Source organism: Myxine glutinosa, chromosome 4, assembly GCF_964187855.1.
Source record: "Myxine glutinosa chromosome 4, kmMyxGlut1.1, whole genome shotgun sequence".
In the NCBI taxonomy this organism is placed as follows: Eukaryota; Metazoa; Chordata; class Myxini; order Myxiniformes; family Myxinidae; genus Myxine; species Myxine glutinosa.
Genome location: NC_136264.1, coordinates 144,517,390 through 144,539,103, shown reverse-complemented (window position 1 = coordinate 144,539,103; position 21,714 = coordinate 144,517,390).

The following is a 21,714-nucleotide window of genomic DNA, read 5'->3' as shown; positions in this document are numbered from 1 at the left end:
TTTAATGTCACTTTGGCGAGTCAGAACACCGTCGGGAGAGCGTAGACTCTGAATCTGCCGAGAAGTGTTGGCAGCCTTCTGCATTTTGAAGAAATCTTTGTTTGGAGTCTCGAGGTGTATTATGCTCATCCGCAGGTGAATCATTGCTCCCGCTGCACGCTCTTTGACCAGTTCGGCCAGCAGGGTCTTTTTTTCTATCAGCTGCTGATATTGGTCACTTCCCCAAGATGTTCCAGCTTCTTGTTCATATTTAAGTACGTCTGCTTTTAGAGCACTTATCAACCCAGACGTATTACTAGTGGCATACGAGCAATATTGTTGGCAGAAAATCCGAATTTGTGACTTGGTACAGTCCCACCACTGTCGCATATTGATATAGGAACACTTTTTCTTTGCCAATCCTTCCCATACCAGTCTGAAGGCATTTTTTAAATGTTCATCTTGTAACAATTTCACATTGAAATTCCAGTGTGCACTCTTACAGCAATGACCAGGTAACATACAATCCATTGCAATCATATGGTGATCAGAAAAGCCAGATGGAGTTATACATGTTCTCTTAACCAGATTCACCATTCCTTGGTTCACGTACAATCTGTCCAGTCGACCCATGGTTAACTGTTTTTTTGCACAGCACACCCATGTATATTGACGGGTGTTTGGATTTTGTAATCGCCATACATCTCTAAGTTTGTATTTTTTCACAAGTTGTGCCAAGGACTTTGCACTGGGTGGATGTGGCTCAGGAGTGTTCTTGTCCAGTCGAGGGTTGAGTGTGCAATTATAGTCTCCCCCCATACAAATTAAACAAGTCAAATCAACAGTGCTTAAACAATCCGCTAATTTTGGAAGAAATAGAGCCCTTTCAGCGCTGTCACTGGGGCAATACACATTAATAATGCTAACCTTTTGATTGCTGCTAATAAAATCCACCACCATCAAGAAACCCTTACAAATCTCTCTATAGTGAATCTCGGATGGTTGAAGGCGAGGATGCAAGATTATTGCCACCCCCGCTTTAGCTTCTTCAACCGCACTGGAGAAAACATGGCACCCTTTAAACATTCTGCGCCACTCGTCTTCACAAGATTCGTTAATGTGTGTCTCTTGTAACATGAAAATATCAATCTTTTCTTTCTCAAATAGTTGTAACACCTCCAGACACCGCATACAGCTGCGGCCTCCGTTTATGTTGAGAGACGTTACCTTCATTTATTCTTTATTAATTTTCCTCCTCTTGGAGTTCTTTTCCTGCCTTAGTGGCACACTTTCTCAACCGCTGAAATTGAGGTTCTGATATCCCAACTTGCTGGGGTTCACGAATCATGTTTCTAGTAGTTTTTAGAAAAGCATGTAGGTTTGGGAAATAATCCTGAATTCTGACATTCCTTTTCCTGAAGGATTCATCGAGGAATTTTTTTACTTCATCTTCTGTAACTACAGTGTCCCCATCCCCATCTTCTTGGGCACAAAACCCACTACCTGACGAGGTAGAGTAGGGTTCATCAAAATCAAACGCATCATCTTTGTCATTCTCTTCCTGATGCAAACTTATTTCTGAGGCACAAATCTCCCCAGGATCAGAAACATGGATATCGTTTTCATTCATGTTTAGCTGCTCATCGTCACATGCAGCTTCCTTCTTATCATCCCTTTTATTTTGTTCGAAACGTGTCGGCTTACAGGTTTCCTCTGAGGGGCTGTCCGACTTATCTGTTTTATCATTACACCTGGCCATCCCTGCGCCCACCTCTGTGACCATTACATTAATGTCATGTAAGACATCAGGGTTATCAATATCCCCACTTGTGTCCTCCTGAGATGCGCGAGGATTCTCGATGTCTATATCACACTCAGAACCCTCAAACAGTTCGGCAAGTGGTGCAAACGAATTGCTTAGATTTAAACCCGGTGCCGGTTCAGTTTGCAATCCCACACAGGTATTCTCTACACAAGCTCCATCTTGCAAGCTCGGCGACACGTTTGACACAAGTACCTTACTTTGCACTGTGCTTGCATCCTTCACGACGGGACATGAACGTTTATGTCCTTTTTTACGAACCACTGTTACGAACCCTTCCATATTGTCATCCGTACAGTCCTGTACAGTAGGAGAGGGATCAACCACGTTTGTCACACCAGCAGGTAGGGAGGAGTGGTCTACTGTTTCCTGTTCACCCATTGGTTGTGGGGAGAGGTCTACCATTCCACGTATCTCAGTAGGTGAGGGGGAGGAGTCAACTGTTTCCCGATCACCATTAGGTCGTGGGGAAGAGTCTACCATATCATCCGCCACATTAGGTGGGGAGGGAGGAGAATCTGCAATCACCTGGTCTCGATTTTCTAATGGTCTCACCAAACCGGGACAGGAACTCTTTACGTGTCCGTAAGCTCCACACCCATAGCACGTCATGACGTCCGTGGAGGCATACATTCTATAAGTATGGCCATTAATCTTTGCATGCAAAACTACATTGAGCTTTTGCACATTTTCGGGCAATATCATGTAAACGACCCTTTTAAAAGTCATCACGTGTCGAAATTCACCCCTTGCCGAGTGTATCGGCACCATTGTCACTTTTGATACAATCGTACCGAACTTGCTCAATTGAGCACACAAGTCCTCACCTTTAACAAAGGGAGGGGCATTAGACACATTGACCCTCACCGCAGGTGTATCTAATGGGGAAACCACTAGAAACATGTCGGGTTCTATGAGAAGGCCTTGCTCCACAACGGAGTTCACCATGTGCACCTCCGATACAAACACAACAACTTTCTTGTTCATTCGAGAGGCTGCACGGATATTATGTGAGCCGACGCTTTTTCCAATTGCTAGAAGCACTTGCTCCATCTTTACCTCACTCGGAGGGTCGCACACCAGCCCATGCTTGCGAGTGAGCGACTCGTACATGCTATTCCTCAAACAATCGTTTGCCATAGCGAACGTAAATTAAATAAATAAAGGGTGAGAAATCAAAAAAAAAAAAGATACCAACCACAAGCAACACCGGCAAGTGGAGGTAAAACCAAAAACTAATGGACTAGGTCCAAGAACCGTTTAGAGCAGCGAAACACCGCTGCCTGGACGAGGAAAAAACACGGCAAAATGGAGGCCAGGCCTCAAACCCGGAGGTTCGAAAAGAGGCAACCGAACACCACCTACCGTGTGCGCTCTCTCCCTCTCTCTTGTCTCAACAATGAAAGGACACACAGGGGAAACTTTACAAGTATAAACAAGGACACAAGGGAGCGAAATGGGGGATAGGAAAACCAACCAACACGACAGAGAACTCACAGCTCAACATGCACAGCCACCATGCTGCCACACCCACGCATGACTCACCAACGACCAGCAGGAGCGCACGAGAGAGAGAGAGAGAGAGAGAGAGAGAGAGAGAGAGAGAGACTTTTGTGTCCTTTTATTATAAACAATGTAAAGCCATTTCACAAGCAGTTGTAAAAAAAAAAAAACACAGCAACCAGTTTAAAGAAATTGCATAAAGATCATGAAGACACCACAAAAAGAGCAAAGGGTATTTAAAAGAAACCAGCAAATATACAAAAAATATATATTTTACAAACCAAAGGGGAAGACACAAACAAAACCACAACCAATTTTAAAGGAAATGCTCATGCAAGAGCTATAAATACATCAAGAGCAAATTAAGCGAAAAACTAAGAGAGAGAGAGAGAAATGTATTCAAGGACACAGGAAGAAACATATATGCAAGCAATCAGTTCCAAAGAAAAAAAGTCAAATCAATCAGGAATTATAAAGTAATTACCACTTTTGAATCATCGACTGAGCACAGAACATTGCCAATACACCACTTTCTCTCAAAAAGTTGGACGTTTCCATTACTGACAAAGAAATCAAATTCTAGCTTGAGTCGTGTTGAGACAAACCCTTTAAAAATAGAAATAGCATCAGAGCCATAGCCGTTATCTATTTTAATTTTCCGAGATTTATATATCGCATATTTTGCAACAGCAACCAAAAAATTGAGAAGAACACCCACATCTCTACATGTGGGCCTGAAAGACACACCAAATATAAACATATGCATATTGAAAGGGAAGGACAATTGGTGAAAAAGATATTCAAGGAACAAGAAAAGCGATGTCAGTCTACGACACTGTACATAAGCATGAAACAAATCCTCCTTCTGGTCACAGAAAGGACAAGTTTCCGGCAGTGAGCTGTTAATACGGTGGACAAAAATATTGGAGGGAAGCGCCCAGTGTGCTAACCTCCATTGTATGTCCGCTAACACACCATGTATTGGTAAGGTGTACATGTGAGGCCAAAGGGGGGTAGAGGGAGACCCCAACCCTAACCGCTCTGACCACAAAGCTACTCGTGTTCTCTCAGAGAGGGGTACATTCTTATTTTGTCGAGAGAGATCACGGATTCCAATCTTAGTTACAAGATGAAAAGGGGGGGTATGTTCAATCTCCAGCTGAAGAGAAGACGAAAGGAGCACTTTGATTTCAGGGAAACCTAACCGAAAGTCCTCAATGTTACCAACACCTTCCCAGCCGATGTTTAGCTGTCTAAATTTTCTAATGACTATACGTACAACTTGGTCTACAAGTAGGACAGACCGAGATCCAACTGAGGTTGCCACCAAACCAGCAGGTTTCCACTTAACTCCAGATGAATCTCTCAGATCACATACTTTGTTAATCCCTCCTTGGATAAATTTTTTAATCAGGGCATGGCTATGAGGGATACCAGGAAAAAAGTTATTGAAGAAAAGGGGTTCTTGAAGGAACATTCGACAATTATAGCCCTCAAGGAAGCGGTGGATGTCAAACCTTTTCCAAGTGTCCAATAAACTCTGATAGAATCTCGGAAGAGAGGCAAAATTTATATGCTCGAGGTCTATCAAAAGAAGCTGCCGATCATATCTCAGTCTACCAGCCTGTTGTAACAGAAAAAATGCAAAGGGCTGCCAGGGCAGCTGTTCAGCGAACAGTAGTCTCTGCAGAGACTGCAGCCGAAAGGCCACAACCCGACCAGAGATATCAACAATGCCCTGGCCACCTTCCTTCCGGGGGTAGTACAATATCTCAGGCCTCAGCCAATGGTAGCCACTCCAAAAGAAGTTTACTAGCATTCGCTGAGTAGCCATAATTAGTTGGTTTGATGGCTGTAAAGCAATAATTCTGTGCCATAATTTTGTTGCAACCAGATTGTTTATGACAAGGGTACGGCCTCGATAGGAGATGGACCTCAGCAGTCCTTCCCATGCTTTCAATCTGTGCATAATTTGCTCCAACACTCCTTCCCAATTTTTCATTTCTGTTTCACGATTACCGATATGCACTCCAACATATTTAACCCCGTCCGTTCTCCAGACCAGGTTGTGTGGGAGTGAGGGTGGTGATACACAAGAGAGATTGCCTTTGCCACACCATAATGCTGTACTTTTATTCCAATTGATCCCACCAGAAGAGGCTGCAGAGAAATCTCGCATACAACGTTGTAAAGCAGAGACATCATTGGAGCTTCTAATCAAAACACAGACATCATCAGCATAAGCCGTCTGCACAAATTCTGCTCCTTCTATACTTCTCATTCCCTGAGGTATTTGCTGTCTAATAGACCGAAGGAGTGGTTCAAGGGCGACTATATATAAAAGCCCAGAGAGGGGGCAACCTTGGCGAATACCCCGTTGGAAAGGAAAGGGAGAGCATAACCTATTGTTGATCTTCATCATACATTGAGTATTAGTATACAGGAGTTTCACATAGGAGGTGAAAGTTTCACCAAACCCCATTCCTTTCAGGACAGAAAAAAGGTACTTGTGGTCAACACGATCGAAGGCCTTAGTTTGATCAAGAAACAGCAACCCAAAATCGTCACGCAGGAACTTATTGCATGAAATAATATCTCTTACCAAAAAAATATTATCATAAATAGATTTTCCAGGCACACAGTAGGTCTGGTCCGGGTGTATAACTGAACTGATCACAGTCTTCATACGATTAGCAAGTACTTTAGAGAAAATCTTGTAATCAACACACAATAAGGAGACAGGTCGCCAGTTATCAACCAGTTGAAGATTCCCAGCTTTTGGTAGCAAACAAACGACTGCTCGTCTACAAGACATTGGAAGTTCTCCGACACGTATGCTTTCATCGAGTACATCGAGTAAGTCAGGTCCCACAAGGGCCCAGAAGGTCTTGTAGAATTCTGTGGGCAGGCCATCTATTCCAGAAGCTTTCCCATCTTTCAGGCTCCGCACAGCTGCTTCAAGTTCATCAGCCGAAATTGGGGAATCGAGCATGCATCGCTCATCCTCCTCGACACTCGGAAGCCCAGCAGTTAACTCTCGTATCACCTCATTGTCCACGTTCTGAGGAGAATACAAGTTAGAATAGAACCCTTTCAGAGTACACCTGATCGCCTGCTGAGAGGTCACCAGCGACCCATTGGGAGTGAGTAAAGTATGAATTTGTTGTGACCTTTTGAGGGAAGACTCTAACTTAAAGAACTCTTTGTTTGGCATGTCCAGAGTTAAATAGCTCATTCGCATTCGGACCAAGGCACCCATCGCCCGTTGCCGTACCGCTTCCTCCAGCACTGCTTTCTTTGCCCATATTAGTTGGTCACGTGCACCTCTCCCAACCTCGTCAACATTCTGTTCTAACGATATAATTTCAGATTTTAACTGATCGATTGATATTGATTGGATTTTGGTGATGTATGCACTATATTGTTGACAGAAATTCTTAATTTGGGATTTTGCAATGTCCCACCACAGCCGGAGACTATCATACTCAGGTCTGGAGGAGCGAATTTTCTCCCACACGACGTGAAAGGCCTCATTAAATTCCTTGTCATGTAAGAGACGAGTATTCAAAGACCAGTAAGCACTACCACCGGGTGGAAAGGGTAACTTAAAGGACATTGAGATTAAACTGTGGTCTGTGAATCCAGTTGGTAAAATTTTGGAGACAGACACCACATTCAACATTGGCTTGTTCACATAGAATCTGTCCAGCCTTGCCATTGACATAATACCATCATTGCATCTACACCATGTATAACAGCGTGAGAGTGGGTGTTGTGATCTCCACACATCCTTAAACCGAAAGATGTTGATGGTGTCCTCTAGAGCTTTCGTAGAGGCAACATGAGGCTCATGACCATTCCTATCAATTGACGGACAAATTGTGCAATTAAAATCTCCCGCGATACAGATAAAGGCTGTTGGGTCCAGAGTTTTTACAAAATCCCGCAGAGTGGAAAAGAAAATTTTCCTCTCCATTGGGTCACACGGTGCATAAACATTCATTACGATAATCTTTTGGGTATTATAAAGAAAATCTACGGAGATCAAATGCCCTTTATAGATTTCTTTAAATGAAACCTGTTGAGCACAAATCTTGTGACTTAGGCAAATGGCAACACCGGCCCGAGGTGTAGGGAACCCACTTAGCAACCATTGCCCTTTAAAAAGTTTCCCCCAATCGGCTACTTGAGCACTAGTAGCGTGGGTCTCTTGTAGGAGAATAATGTCAGCCTTTTCTTTTCCAACCGCTTGAATGGTTTGCACCCTCCGTAAGGGGGCACGACCCCCATTTATATTTAAGGATACAACATTTAGTTCCATGGTTGATTCTTCTAGGGGGTGAAGTCCTCTTCCTCAATTAATGCCTTGTTTGCCTTCGTGATGGATTTCCTCAGCCGCTGAAATTCAGGTTCGGAGATTTCCACATGCTCACTCCTTTGCAGCAAAGGTTTTGCGGCTGCAAGGAAGGCCTGGATATTAGGAAAATGATCCTTAATTCGTACATGCCTTTGTCTGAAAGTTTCCTTCAAAAATCTGACAATATTTTCTTTTGAGATCTCCAAAGGCTGCTCTTCCTCCTGAGGGGGGGAGCCCTGTCAACCATTGCCACTGGTTCCTCATGGCCGATCAGTGTCTCTGTAGTTAGAATTCCCTCCGTGACGCTAGTAACGAGTTCCTCCTGAACCTGTACAGAAACACCTGTTCCATCCCCATCTACCTTAGGTTCTTCATCCTCTTCATCCTCATGCATCATTGCAATGGGGGGGGGGGAGGAGTCGTTATTAGTAGTAATGGGTATTTTGCATTCCCCATTAGAATCGATATGGTCATCAGTAGGCTGTTCGGTTTCGCAGGTTGATTTACAACCTTCAGGAAAAAGTTCCCCTTCATCCTGAGCAGGTGGTATCATGTCAGCCATAGTTTCACCACCTTGCTGATCTTCATGTGAAGGACTGTCTGAATCGTTTAAACTGCTTCCTGTCTGCACCACCAACACTTTAACACCTTTGTCCTCATTCCTCGCACTTACAAGTGACCGTTTCAAATTTTTCCGAGACGCCGCATCTACAATCTGCTGCTCCTCACAAAACATTCCCTCTACAGGTAGAGGCTTCTCCCTTACATTTGCTGACTCATCGGTTGCACGATGGCCAGCTGTACTGGATGACTCATCGCTTACACGAAGCACATCCGTATGGGTCTCATCAGCACCACACTTAGCCGTACCTTGATGGTCCGATGTAGATTCCCGCACTGAAGGCGAAACATCTATAGAATCATCCGTAGTGGTCACGGGGGGAGGTGGTCCGGCTGCTGTGGCATACGTTTTCTCCCCATCAGGACAATACTGCCGAGTGTGTCCATGTACACCACACCCGTAACAAATCAACCTCTCCGTTGCCGCAAAAATCCTGTGCTCACGTTTTGACGACTTAAAAACGAGAGAGACATTCAATTGCGTCAAACCATCCTTCAAAACAACATAACAAAACCGTCTAAACGTTTCGATATGCTTAAGCTTCCCGTCTGTGGTGCGAATGGAGGCTTGGATAATTCTCGACACCACAGTACCGTACTGACCGAGCTTCTGAAGAATTTCCTCATTAGACAGCGTCGGTAGAACGTTTGATAGTATTACCTTCGAGGCCGGAGTGTTCCATGGCGAAACCGGAACAAACTGGTCATTGCCCAAGGTGAGTCCGTTCTGCACGACGATGCGCGCGAAACGGACACGTGAAACGAAAACAACCACCTTGTGGTGCATTCGGGACGCTGCCCGGATGTTCTCACAACCGATCAATTCTCCGATTGCGAGGAGCGTCTCCTCCAGCGAGACATCTTCCGGTGGGACAAAACACATGCCGTGTTCATCTGTTAACCCCTCATCGGCGTCACGACCGGCATTACTTCGACTATTCTTGCTAGCCATTTGAAGTAACTAAACGAAAAAAAATAACCAATAAATGGTACAAAGGTTTATAAAGCCTAAATAAATGCAAAAAAATAGAGAACAACAACAATAACTGGGAAATAAATAAATAAATCCCGTTAACCACCTAAAGCGGATAACTTTAACCGCGCTGTCTCTCCCTCTCTCGCTCAGTCGACAAGACGATAGAAAGGGACACCGACACTCGGACAGCAGAAAGGACCAAAAGGTAGGAAGAAAGGAAAAAAGCAACACGAGACACAGCACGTACCGCCAGTGACTGAGCAACAGACCTGGCAATCGCACGTGCGTGCTAAGCGAGCGGCAGCTGTGCAAAGTGGGAGGAGAGAGAGAGAGAGAGAGAGAGAGAAAGAGACTGTTTCTTCCTTTTATTACAAGAGTACAAAAAATCAGTTATGTTCAGTCACAAAGAAAACAAAACACAACAGAATGGTCTCAAGGAAAAGTTATTATCAAATCATCATCATGAAGTGTGCATATGACATCATTAAAAACCCACTTTTCTTTAAAACATGTTAAATTCTTGTTCATTTTTAAAAACCGGTACTCTAGCTTTAGTCTTGCATTTACAAGAGCCTTAAAGGTGAGCAGTACATCATATGACGAGTCAGAAGCGTTTCCCATTTTTTTCTTCCTGGATTTATAAATTGCAAACTTGGCCTGGCCAATTAAAAAATTCATTAAAACCACATTTATAAGGGAAGACGGTCCTAAAACACCACAAATAAAAACATTGTGATTGAAGAGGGAACCAAGCTTCACAAAGCGTTCCTGAAGGAATGTAAAAAAGAGGTTGCAATCGTTCACACTCAAGGTATATATGCGGTAGGGTTTCAATGGATGCACAGAAAGGGCATAGATTAGAGTTAGCAGTAGAAAACCGGTTCAGTAAAACATTATAAGGTAAAATCCAGTGTACAAGTTTCCATTGAATATCTCCAACATACTTTGGAGTAGGCAAGAGATAAAAACTTCGCCAATTGGGGCAATTGGGGGGTATTGGGGGTAAAACATCCCGCCATCGAAGCCTCGGGTGCTCAGAAAATATTTTTGCGTATAAAATTTTAACGTACGCGTTGTACAAAGTTTTCTTTGGAAAGGCGGGAAGGGATAATGCAGTATCATCAGGGCTGTTCAGGCCAGGGGACAGATTAAGTGGCGGGCTGAAGACTAGGAGTTTGGGGAAGTCACCCGCGGTTTCCTCGGGGGGAGGGCCAAGTTCCTCGCAGGTATTACGATACGTTGTGGATATCCCTTGAAGGAACCGAGAGATGATCCTGACAGATTTTATTCCGGTTTTTTGTGCCACAGCGGCAGCACTCAGCCGGCAGCTCCCAGACTCTGTCATGAGGTCTTTCACTCGCAGCAGCTTGGCATCAACAAAACGTTGAACGAGTCCCCTATTATTCAGGCTGTTTTCCAGGAAGGGGTTGTAGCATAGGGGCTCATTCAACAACATTTCCATGTTGTATGTTGCCATTTCACGGGAAAAGGACAGGGCTTGCCAGGCGTTCATCACCCCTTGGTAAAAGGTGGGCAGCAAGGATGAATCGATTTGATGAGGGTTTTTTTTTTTTTTTTTTTTTTTTTGTATACAAGATCGAGGCTCGTGAAAGAGCTAACATTAATCACACAAAAAGACAAACCGACACACAAAACACAAAAAACAAGGGGAGCGGTAGACAAGATGGGGAGAGAGGGGGAAGGACACAAAAGAGAGGGGGAAGGACACAAAAGAGAGGGGGAAGGACACAAACACAACATTTGAGAGCAGGGACATCGGGAGGACTTGGGGGGAGGTGGGAGAGGATTAAAACATATGAACACTGCAAGGACTCTGGGGTGAATTACCGGGGGTAGAAAAGATCAAGGTTTTCGATGGGGGAAGATAAGAGATGGTGGTGAACAGCTGTTTTAAAGACCTGGAGGGAGGAGTGGGATTGAAGGGAGTGGGGGAGTTTGTTCCAGAGGCGGGAGAAAAGGGGAATGAAAGAGTGAAGGTGAGCAGAGAGCCTAGACTTTGGCAGTTTAACCAGAAGAGGGTTGCAGGCAGATCTTGTGCGACCTGAAGGAATATTGGGGGGACAGAGCACAGAGAGGGCTGGGGGAGCAAGGCCGGAGAGGAGTCGGTAGAAGACAGAAAGACCACCAACCTGCCTGCGGTGAGTGAGTGAAAGGCCCTCGGCGTTGACTACATCGCAGGAGATTCCAATGATTCTGAAAGCTTTGGCCTCAACAGCGTGAAGCCGAGCAAGGTGTGAGGCAGGAGCACCAGCCCAGAGGGGGGAACAGTATTCCATTGAGCTGCGGATGAAAGCCTTGTATGTGGTGAGGAGCTCAGGTGTGCCAAGGAAGGACTTCGCACGACGGAGGATGCCCAGTCGGCGACTGGCTTTGGAGGCCAGCTTGGAAATGTGGTTTTCCCAAGAAAGATCATGGCAGATAGTGAGACCCAAAAGCTTGAGCGACAGAACTTCTTGGAGAGGATTGTTGAGAAAGTAGATGGGAGGGTTGTCCAGTCGGTCCTTTCGGAGAGACATTGTAAGAGTGTGAGATTTGTCAGGATTGAAAGACATGTTCCACTTGTTTGACCAGTCTGTGATTTTGTCCAGGTCTGCAGAGAGTGAGGAGGCTGCAGACTGCCGATCTGAGGGATGAGGAATGGAGCGACAGAGAGTAGAGTCGTCAGCAAAGAGATAGAGAGGATTTTCAAGAGAGTCAGAGAGATCATTGATGAAGACCAGAAAAAGCACAGGGCCCAGAACACTACCTTGGGGAACTCCAGCCTGAACAGGAAGAGGAGATGAGAGAAACCCATTCAGGGCCACACGTTGACTACGACCAGAGAGGAAGTCCGCCAGCCATGCGTGGAGATTTCCATGGATACCAAAGGAGGAGAGTTTGGAGAGCAGAGCAGGGTGCCAGACCGTATCGAAGGCACGTGAAATGTCAAGGGAGACAGCTCTAATTTCCTGTTTGGCATTGAGGACCTCCATCCATTGTTGAGAAAGCAGAAGCAGCATGTCCAGAGTAGAGTGACCAGGTCTGAAACCAAATTGATGATCAGAGATCAAGCCATTGGAGAAGAGGAAAGATTTAATATCTGAAGCAATGATGGATTCCATGACTTTGCTGATAATTGGGAGAAGGCTGATTGGTCTGTAGTTGCTGGGATCTGTTTTTGCACCTTTTTTGTGCAAAGCGGTGATGTTGGCTGATTTCCAAGCAGATGGCAGATGACCTTGAGCAAAAGAGAGGGTGAAGAGAACAGAAAGAGGGAGTGAAAGTGCAGAAGAACATGATTTTAGGACCCGTGGGCTGATGCCGTCAGGACCAGTTGCAGAATCAGAGTCGAGGGTTGCCAGAAACTTTTCCACCTTGTCAGGAGGAAAGGACACAGAGTCCAGGAGCAGCTGGGTACGACTGGGTACGGTGGGTACAGAGAGGGATGGGTTAGGGACACAAGATTTAGAGGCAAACACAGAGTTGAGGCATTCAGCTTTTTCACGTGCGGAGTCAGCCGTTAAGCCGTTTGAGGTGAGGGAGGGGATGGAGGGGGAACAAACACCAGAAACAGATTTGACCAGACGCCACCAGGAAAGAAGGGTTCATCAAGAAAAGTTCTCGGTCGTAACCCAGCTTGCATGTAAGCTGCAATATGCAGTTAGCCAGAGGCCTCCAGAGTAGGGCTTTATCTCCATATACAAGTTGGCGCACGATATGAAGCCGGAAGACCATAATCCGGCTGCGGATATCAATAAGACCTTGGCCACCTTCAGTGAGTGGTAAGTATGCCACCGGGGGTTGGAGCCAGTGTTTCCCGCTCCAGAAAAAGTCGACAATGCTCTTTTGCAGTGTAATAAGAAGGCTCCCAGGTGGTTGTAGGCATATCATCTTATGCCATAGCATAGAGGCGACAAGATTGTTAATGACGAGAGTTCTTCCGCGGTACGAAAGTTGAGAAAGAAGTCCTTTCCAGCGGGCCAGTTTTGCCATTACCTTGTCCGGTAATCCCACCCAGTTCTGCTGCTCAAAGGTGTTGTCTCCTAGGAAAATACCGAGGTATTTAATGCCACTTTTCTGCCAGTTCACTCCTCCTGGTAGGACAATTGGCGGGCAATCTCCAGGTCCTATCCAAAGGGCTTCACTCTTCTTCCAGTTTACCTGGCCTGAACAAGCCTGACAATATGTCTTTAGTGCCTGAGCCACCGCAGTGATGTCAGCACTATTTTTTATATAAATACAGACATCATCTGCATAAGCAGAGACTTTTAGCGGTGTGGTAAGAATTGATCCAGTGAGGCCAGAAATGTGCGTACGTAATTGGAGCAGAAGAGGTTCGATGGCAAGAGAGTATAAAAGTCCAGATAGCGGGCAACCTTGCCGTACTCCCCGTTGTACAGCAATGGGGCTACACAATACTTGATTAATTTTAAGAACACTGGATATATTACAATACAAAAGTTTAACGTACGAGATAAAAATAGGTCCAAATCCAAAATTCTCTAAAACTCTAAAAAGGTACATGTGGTCAATACAGTCAAAGGCTTTTCCTTGGTCAATGAAAAACAGACCAACATTCATATTAAAATTGTTACAAAACCGAATGGTATCACGGATAAGAAAGATATTATTAAAAATAGTACGTCCAGGAATACAAAAGGATTGATGTTCTCCTATTAGTACATTCATAAAAGGTTTCATTCGATTAGACAAGGCTTTGGCTAAAATTTTATAATCCGTACATAAAACAGAAATAGGACGCCAGTTCTCTATAAGTTGAGTGTCCGCTTTCTTAGGAATTAAGGTGGTGACTGCTCTCCGGCAACTCCACGGCAGTTGTCCATCCTCTAAACATTCATTCAATACCCGCAGTAGGTGAGGTCCAATGGCGTCCCAAAAAAACTGGAAAAATTCGCTAGTCAGCCCATCCAGTCCAGGGGCTTTATCAGGTTCCAAGGCCTTCAAGACAGCGGTGAGCTCAGGTAACCTAAGAGGATCCTCCAACTGCTGCTTCTGATCCTCCGCCAATGTTGGAAGGTTAGAAACAAGTTCCGATATTGCATCCTGGTTAGTGTCATGCCGCATAAACCGTTGTTTAAAATGTTTCCGGGCACATTCCCTGATTCTGCCATCTTCATAAAGGAGTTCCCCATCATGGAGCAAGCGTGTAATCATTGACGAAGAGGCCCCCCTTTTAAGGCTGAAGAAGCATTTGGTTGGAGCATCAAGGTCGTGTATGTACCTCATCTTCAGGCGCAATAAGGCATTTTGTGCTCGCCTTTCGGATATGGAATTCAGTAAGGCCGTTTTTCCATGCATTTGTTGCCCCATTTCCTGGTAGCTCACACTTGCAGTTCCCTGAAGCTGTTCCTGTAATTCCAGGATTTCATCTTCAAGTAAGGTTGTGGTTTTTCTTTCCTCTTGAACACCATATGCACGATATTGTTGGCAGAACAGTCTGATGTGCGTTTTGGCATTATCCCACCATTGTCTGAGGTTTGAGAAATTCCCTTGGGAGGCAACTAGAATATTCCAAATTCCCGAAAAATGTCCTTAAAGGTACTATCATCAAGTAAGTTGTTATTAAATTTCCAAAAAGCACTCTTGTGTTTCGGGCAGGGGGCAGAAATTTTGAGAAATGTTGCGCTGTGGTCCGAGAATCCTGATGGGCAAATTTTGGATGACAGAACGAGGCGTTCAAGTGGAGGATTAATATAAAACTTGTCCAAGCCAGCAAGTACAATATTACCCTGAATGCATCGACACCATGTGTATTGCCTGATTGATGGGTGCTGTACCCGCCATATATCTGTCAAATTCATTTGTTTTAAAAATTTGGTGAGAGGGATTGTGGAGGCAGGATGGGGCTCTGCACTGTTCCTGTCTAGTTGGGGTTGAAGGGTGCAATTAAAATCTCCACCAATACAAACATGATTGTCTTGGTTTTTTAGGGCGTTTTGGCTGTCGAGGGACGTTAGGTGTGTCCCAAGGGCATTAAAAAAACTCGCCGAGCTACAGGCGTACTTGGGGCATAGATATTAAAAATAGTATAGAATTTTCCACAGTAGTGGAATTCTAGGGATGCTAGGGATCCCTTGTGTATTTCGTCGAATTTAAGCGATGAAGGCAAAAAGGAGGGGCTAAGAATTATTGCGACACCGCCTTTATGGGAGTCACCGTTACTAAAAAAGGACAGGCCGGGGAAGAGCCTACACCACTCTGCGACACAGCAGTCGTTGGCATGGGTCTCTTGTAAGAGGGCAATGTCAACTTTCTTCTGTAATAAAAAATCCCTTACTTGAACTTTACGGACAGAGCTACATCCTCCGTTAATATTCAGGCTACAAATGGAAAAACTCATTACAGCTACAAGGAGGAGTGACCACCACTCAATTTTTTGATAGCAGTTCATTCTTGGCTTTTTGCAACCACTTCTTTAAACGGTGACGTTGGGAGGAATTGAAATTAAAAACGTGGGGCCGTTTTACCATCAAACTAGCGGAATGTATAAAATCAGGTAGCTCCGGAAAAAAGGTTTCTATAACAACATTCCTTTTTCGGAATGTGTCCTTAAGAAACCTTTTTATCTCGGAGGGAGGGATTGGAGGGGTTTCTTCTTCCTTAAGGCCACCACATTCACTAACAGAGTCATCTATATCAGATGGCTCAGATGGTGTGTCACACTGGTTTTCATCATTTATCTCCTCACCGTCATCACATCCCTCCACGTTATCGGATGGGGCATAGTCCATAGAGGGAGGGGACGGGGAGGGAGAGAAATGAGCCATCTTCAGGGGAGGGGGGGGGAGGGGGGGGGTACTAATTTTTGCGGTTCAACCATATCAGTTTCTAGGTCAGTAGACAAGGGCGAGGATTCATCCACATCTATGTCCTCCAACACCGAGAAACGATTTTCTGTGACGAGGGACAAATCTAGGGCAGAGAGGAGGGGCTGTCGGTTTTCAGTTGTAGGTTTTTTAAAGAGATGAAAGTTTTACTCTGTTGTTTGCAGATGCCTTTTTCCTTTTGGGCAGACTAATTGAAACTCGTCCTGGTTAGTGGGAAGAGATTGCAAGGGTTTGGGGGGAGGGGGGGGGGAGGACGTGATCATCGGGAGGGGATTCCCATCGGCTACCACGGCGAGAGAGGTAGGATCAGTTATAGCAGGCAACAAGCTGTGATTGGACGATGTCGCCTGGGGGGTGAGGTCTATCGTTAACAGGAGATGGCTGCAATTAGATCCTTCAGTAGAGGGAGGGGCCCCTGTTTCAAGGGAAGGGGAAGGGGGTACGGCGGGGGGGTTTGGGTCGGTGGTAGGAGGGCTTGGGTCGGTGGTAGACAGATTGGGATCAGTGGTGGTAAGGCTTGGGTCGATGGTGGGAAGGTTCGGGTCGATGGTGGGAAGGTTCGGGTCGGTGGTGGGAGGGCTTGGGTCGGCGGCGGGAAGGCTTGGTTCGGTGGTGGGAGGGTTTGGTTCGGTGGTGGGAAGGCTTGGGTCGGTGGTGGAAGGGATTGGATCGGTGGTGGAAAGGTGGGGGGGTTGCTTATTCCCGGCTCGGAGGGGAGGTTGTACTTGTGGAGAATTCTCTTTTCGGGGGCAGTCATGCTTAACATGCCCAAATTGTCCGCAGCCAAAACATTTTAGAACGTTGGTGGACACGTACACTGTATATTCGTTCTGTTGATGTTTTAATTTTATTATAAGGTTTAAATCCTTCTGGGAATTTTTTAAAATCATAAACACTTGCCGCCGGAATGAAACCACGTGCCTTAAATCGTTGTTTCGTGACCCGAAGGGAATCATGGAGATACGAGACACGATGGTACCGTATCGGGACAATTCTTTAATTAGTACATCGTCGGATACAAATGGGGGGCAATTGGATATCACGACTTTTATCGCTGGGCTATCTAGTGGGGAAATCATAACAAATAAATCTGGATCGATTGTCAAACCCTGTTCGACAATTTGTGGGACACAATCCACGTCGGACAAAAAAATAACGATCCGCTTGTTCATCCGCGAAGCGGCAACAACCTTGTCGATCCCGACAACACGACCGGTTGCGAGGACAACGTCCTCGACACTAACCTCACGTTCCGGAGGTACACAAAAGAACCAGTGCTTACGGGTCAGGCTCTGAAAGGCCGTAAATCGAGATAGTGCAGCTGCCATGCTGGAACAGCTGCACTTACAACCCCTCCCCAACTCGGGGAGGGTGAATATATAATATAATCTTCCCTACCCGAACTCCGGGAATGGGAAGTAATCAGACCTCTCCGATTTCCCTAACTTCGGAAAAGGGAGGCAACAAAACAAACTGAAGGAAAGATAAACGAAAGGAAAAAAAGGAAATAGAGGTTTAAGATGAAGGAGCAAACACCGATCGGGCGACGCCCAAAAACGGCGAACCCTTACCAGCGATCACCCTGTGCTCTCCGGCTCTCTCTCCCGTCTCAACGTATATGGGAATCACCAGGAAGACTCCACGAACAGGCACAAGGACACAGAGGGGGGAAACGGGAGGGGGGGGGGGGGGAATGGAGCAACAACACAGAGCACTCACAGGCCTCCACAAGCAGACGCCATGACAGTACAACCAGCATACAAATGGCCAGGAGAGAGAGAGAGAGAGAGAGAGAGAGAGAGAGAGAGAGAGAGAGAGAGAGAGAGAGAGAGAGAGAGAGAGAGAGACAGAGAGAGGGAGAGAGAGAGAGAGAGAAAGAGAGAAAGAGAGAGAGAGAGAGAGAGAGAGAGAGAGAGAGACATATGGAGAGAGAGAGATGGAGATAGAGATAGAGATAGAGATAGAGATAGAGAGAGAGAGAGAGAGAGAGAGAGAGAGAGAGAGAGCCTTTTTTGACTTTTTATTACAAAAATATAAAAATACAAGCCAGTCGGTGAAGATACTATTCAATACAGGCACAATAATCAAAAATACAGAAAAGAAAAAGAGATAATGACAGGAAATCAAAACAGTACAATGAACTAGAAAAGAAAAACAACAACAGAAAAACCGACCACACACTGAATCAATCCAAACAAACCTACAAATATACCATTAATTCATTCTCCTGCACCATGCAGATCCCATCAAAACACCAGATGTTCATAAACTCATCAATACATTTCTTCCTTTCAGAATCACAAAATTCAAGTTTGAGTCTTGCAGATGTCAAGGCATTAAAAAAGAACAAGACATCACATTGCCCAATCGGCTTTCCTTTCAGTTTTTCCCTCCTCTATAAATAAATTGCCATTTTCGCCGTGGCCACTAAAAATAAAAACAACATATGTACATGTTCTTTCATATCATTGAAACCAAAAATAAATGATCGCAGAGAAAAAGTGATCTTCATTTTTCCAGCCATGTAGTTCAGCCATTGAAATAAAGGCATAAGCCTTGCACAATCAACGTACGTATGGAACACATCCTCTGTGTAAACACAGAACGGGCAACACGTAGATGTGGGCGCGAAATGACTCACTAATTTATTAGACGGAATGATCCAGTGTATCATTCGCCACTGGAGGTCACCTGTCCTTTTGCTTACCAGCTTACTGTATATTGATTCCCATACAGGCTCAGATGGGAGTCCTTCCGGCATTAGCCCTTTCCACCTGGCCACTCCATTTAACGGTGAGTTCCCAAGCAGAACTGCAGTGCATAACCGATACAGGTCTTTACTACTGCATTTCTGAAAAATGTTTTGTCCCTCACTAATTGGGGGCAAGTCTCCGTGACTAGGCTGTACCAATAAACCAGGAAAATGCCAGTCATTGGATGTCACCAAAACTTCCTGGGTCCATCTTAGTCCAAGTTGGAAGCTTTTCTTTACTATTTCCTTTAGTACTCTTCCGATTATTCTGTTTGACCATATTCCAGTCATATCAGCTATCTCTTGCACCGTCTTCCACCCCCAACCAGAATCATGGCGGAGGTCCAACACTTTGATTATGCCCGCTGTAATAAAGTGTTGATAAAAGTCTCGGCTTCTTGGAATTGCAGGAAACAGTGGGTTGTAAAAAAGGGGTTCTTCCACAAACATGCTTGTAGCATAGGTTTCTTGCTGGCGACTAGTCGAAAGGCTTTGCCAGGCATTCAGAAGGCTCTGATAGAATGATGGTAGATGAGATGTGTCGACATGTTGGAGTTGGACTAAGAAAAGTTCAGGGCCGTATCCGAGCCCGCTTGCTTTTCGCAGCACGTGATAGGCCAGAAGTCGGCTTGGCAGTCGTTCCTTGTACAGCAACTGCTGTATGGTACACAGCCGAAAAGCCATGATACGACTTTTTATGTCGATCAGTCCCTGGCCACCTTCAAACAAGGGGCTACATATGACATTTGGTAGCAACCAATGGTGACCACTCCAAAAAAAATCCACGAGTAGCCTCTGCACTGCCTTTAGTAGTGCCTCTGGCGGCTGAAGGCAGATAAACCTATGCCACAGGGAAGAAGCCACCAAATTATTAACCACTAGAACCCTGCCTTTGTAGGAAAGGTGGGGCAGAGCTCGTTTCCACAGTCCCAGTCTTTTTTTGACATGCTCAACAATCCCGTCCCAATTTTTGAGGACGTAATGTGGAGATCCCAGAAAAACCCCAAGGTATTTGACTCCGTCTTCCACCCATTTTAACTTTGTTGGTAGATGCACAGGTGGTACCAGCACTCTTCCAGGTGGAATGTTCTTGAGACAGGGAATCCATAAGGCCTTACTCTTGTCCCAGTTACACTTCAAAGAAGAAGCGAGGCAAAAAAGATTTAAACATTCAACAAGTGCTGGGATATCACTCTCCTTCTTAACAACCACACAGACATCATCTGCATAAGCCGATACAACTACTGAAGGACTCCCAGGGGATACTGTCACTCCTGAAATATTTTTCCTAAATAAAATTAGGAGTGATTCCATTACCAAGGAAAATAACAACCCAGAAACCGGGCATCCTTGTCTCACCCCTCTTTGAACCTGTACCGGAGAGCTGAGTTCGTTATTCATTTTAAATAAACTAAATATATTGTTGTACAACAAAGTCACGTAGGCCCTAAAATTGACACCAAAGCCACATGCTTCTAGCACACGCTACAAAAAAACATGATCCACACTGTCAAAAGCCCTTTCCAAATCAAGGAATATTATCCCAAAATCTTTTTCCAAGCAATCACATTCCATTAAATCTCTAATCAAAAAAATATTATCATAAATAGATCTGTTTGGGATGCAGTAATTCTGATCATGGTGGACTAGGTCACCGATTACCGTCTTCAACCGACTGGCCAACACTTTCGACAATATTTTGTAGTCCGTACATAATAACGAGACCGGCCGCCAATTCTTTATCTGTCGTAGATCCCCAGTCTTTGGAATCAGCGACACCACTGCTCTTCTGAAGCTTAGTGGGAGTTCTCCAAGCACCAAGGATGATTCCAGGACATTCAATAATTCAGGGCCCAAAAGGTCCCAAAAAGCCAAGAAAAATTCTGCCGGTAGGCCGTCAATCCCAGGAGCTTTCCCCCGAGTCCATTTCACTTAGGGCCTGCGTTAGCTCAGGCAAAGTAATTGTTGAATCCAGGCCCAGGCACTGAGGCTCAGTTAGGGATGAAAGGTGAGAAGTTAAAAATTCCATGGTTTGCTCACAAACATTTTGTTTTGCATAAACTTTTGAAAAAAACTCTCTAATGCACAACCTTACATCACCAGGGTTGGCAACCATGTTTCCCCTAAAGTCTTGTACAGAGAAAAGGGTTTTGGGTGACTTATTTACAAAATCCATTTGGAAAAAAGATTTACTCGGGGTGTCTGATACCTTTAAATTGTTTATTCTTAATCTGATTAACAGGCCTGCTGCTTTCTCCTGAATCAGCTCTCTCAGTTGAGCCTTCTTTTCAACCAATAACCTGTGGTCTCTTCTGATATTATCTTTAGCCAGTTTACACTCTAACCGTATAATATCAGCTTCTAAACAAGCCATTGTTATATTTTTTACGTCAGTATCATTTGAAACAAACTGCTGACAAAACACTCTAATCTGAGCTTTTGTGTTATCCCACCATAATGCTAAAGAAGAGAAAGAGGGCTTTCTTGAAAGTTGGATGACCCAAAAAGCACGGAAGGCATCTTTAAACAAAGCATCTTCGAGAAGACTGGTATTGAATTTCCAGTATGCACTTTTGCGTAAGGGTTGAGGGAAAAAGAGGCCCATGGTAACTAAATGATGATCAGAAAACAAAGATGGAAAATGATTTGGAGAGATAACCGCATTCCTGAACTGTGAGTTTATGTACCAACGGTCAAGTCTAGCGAAAGTCATTCTCCCATTGGCACATCGTCCCCAAGTATACTCAGATTTGTTGGGGTAATGCAGTCTCCATGCATCTAGCACACCCACTGCCGAAAAATAATTTAACAAATCAGTACTACCTTCGGGATGAGGTTCTGCTGTATTTCGGTCTA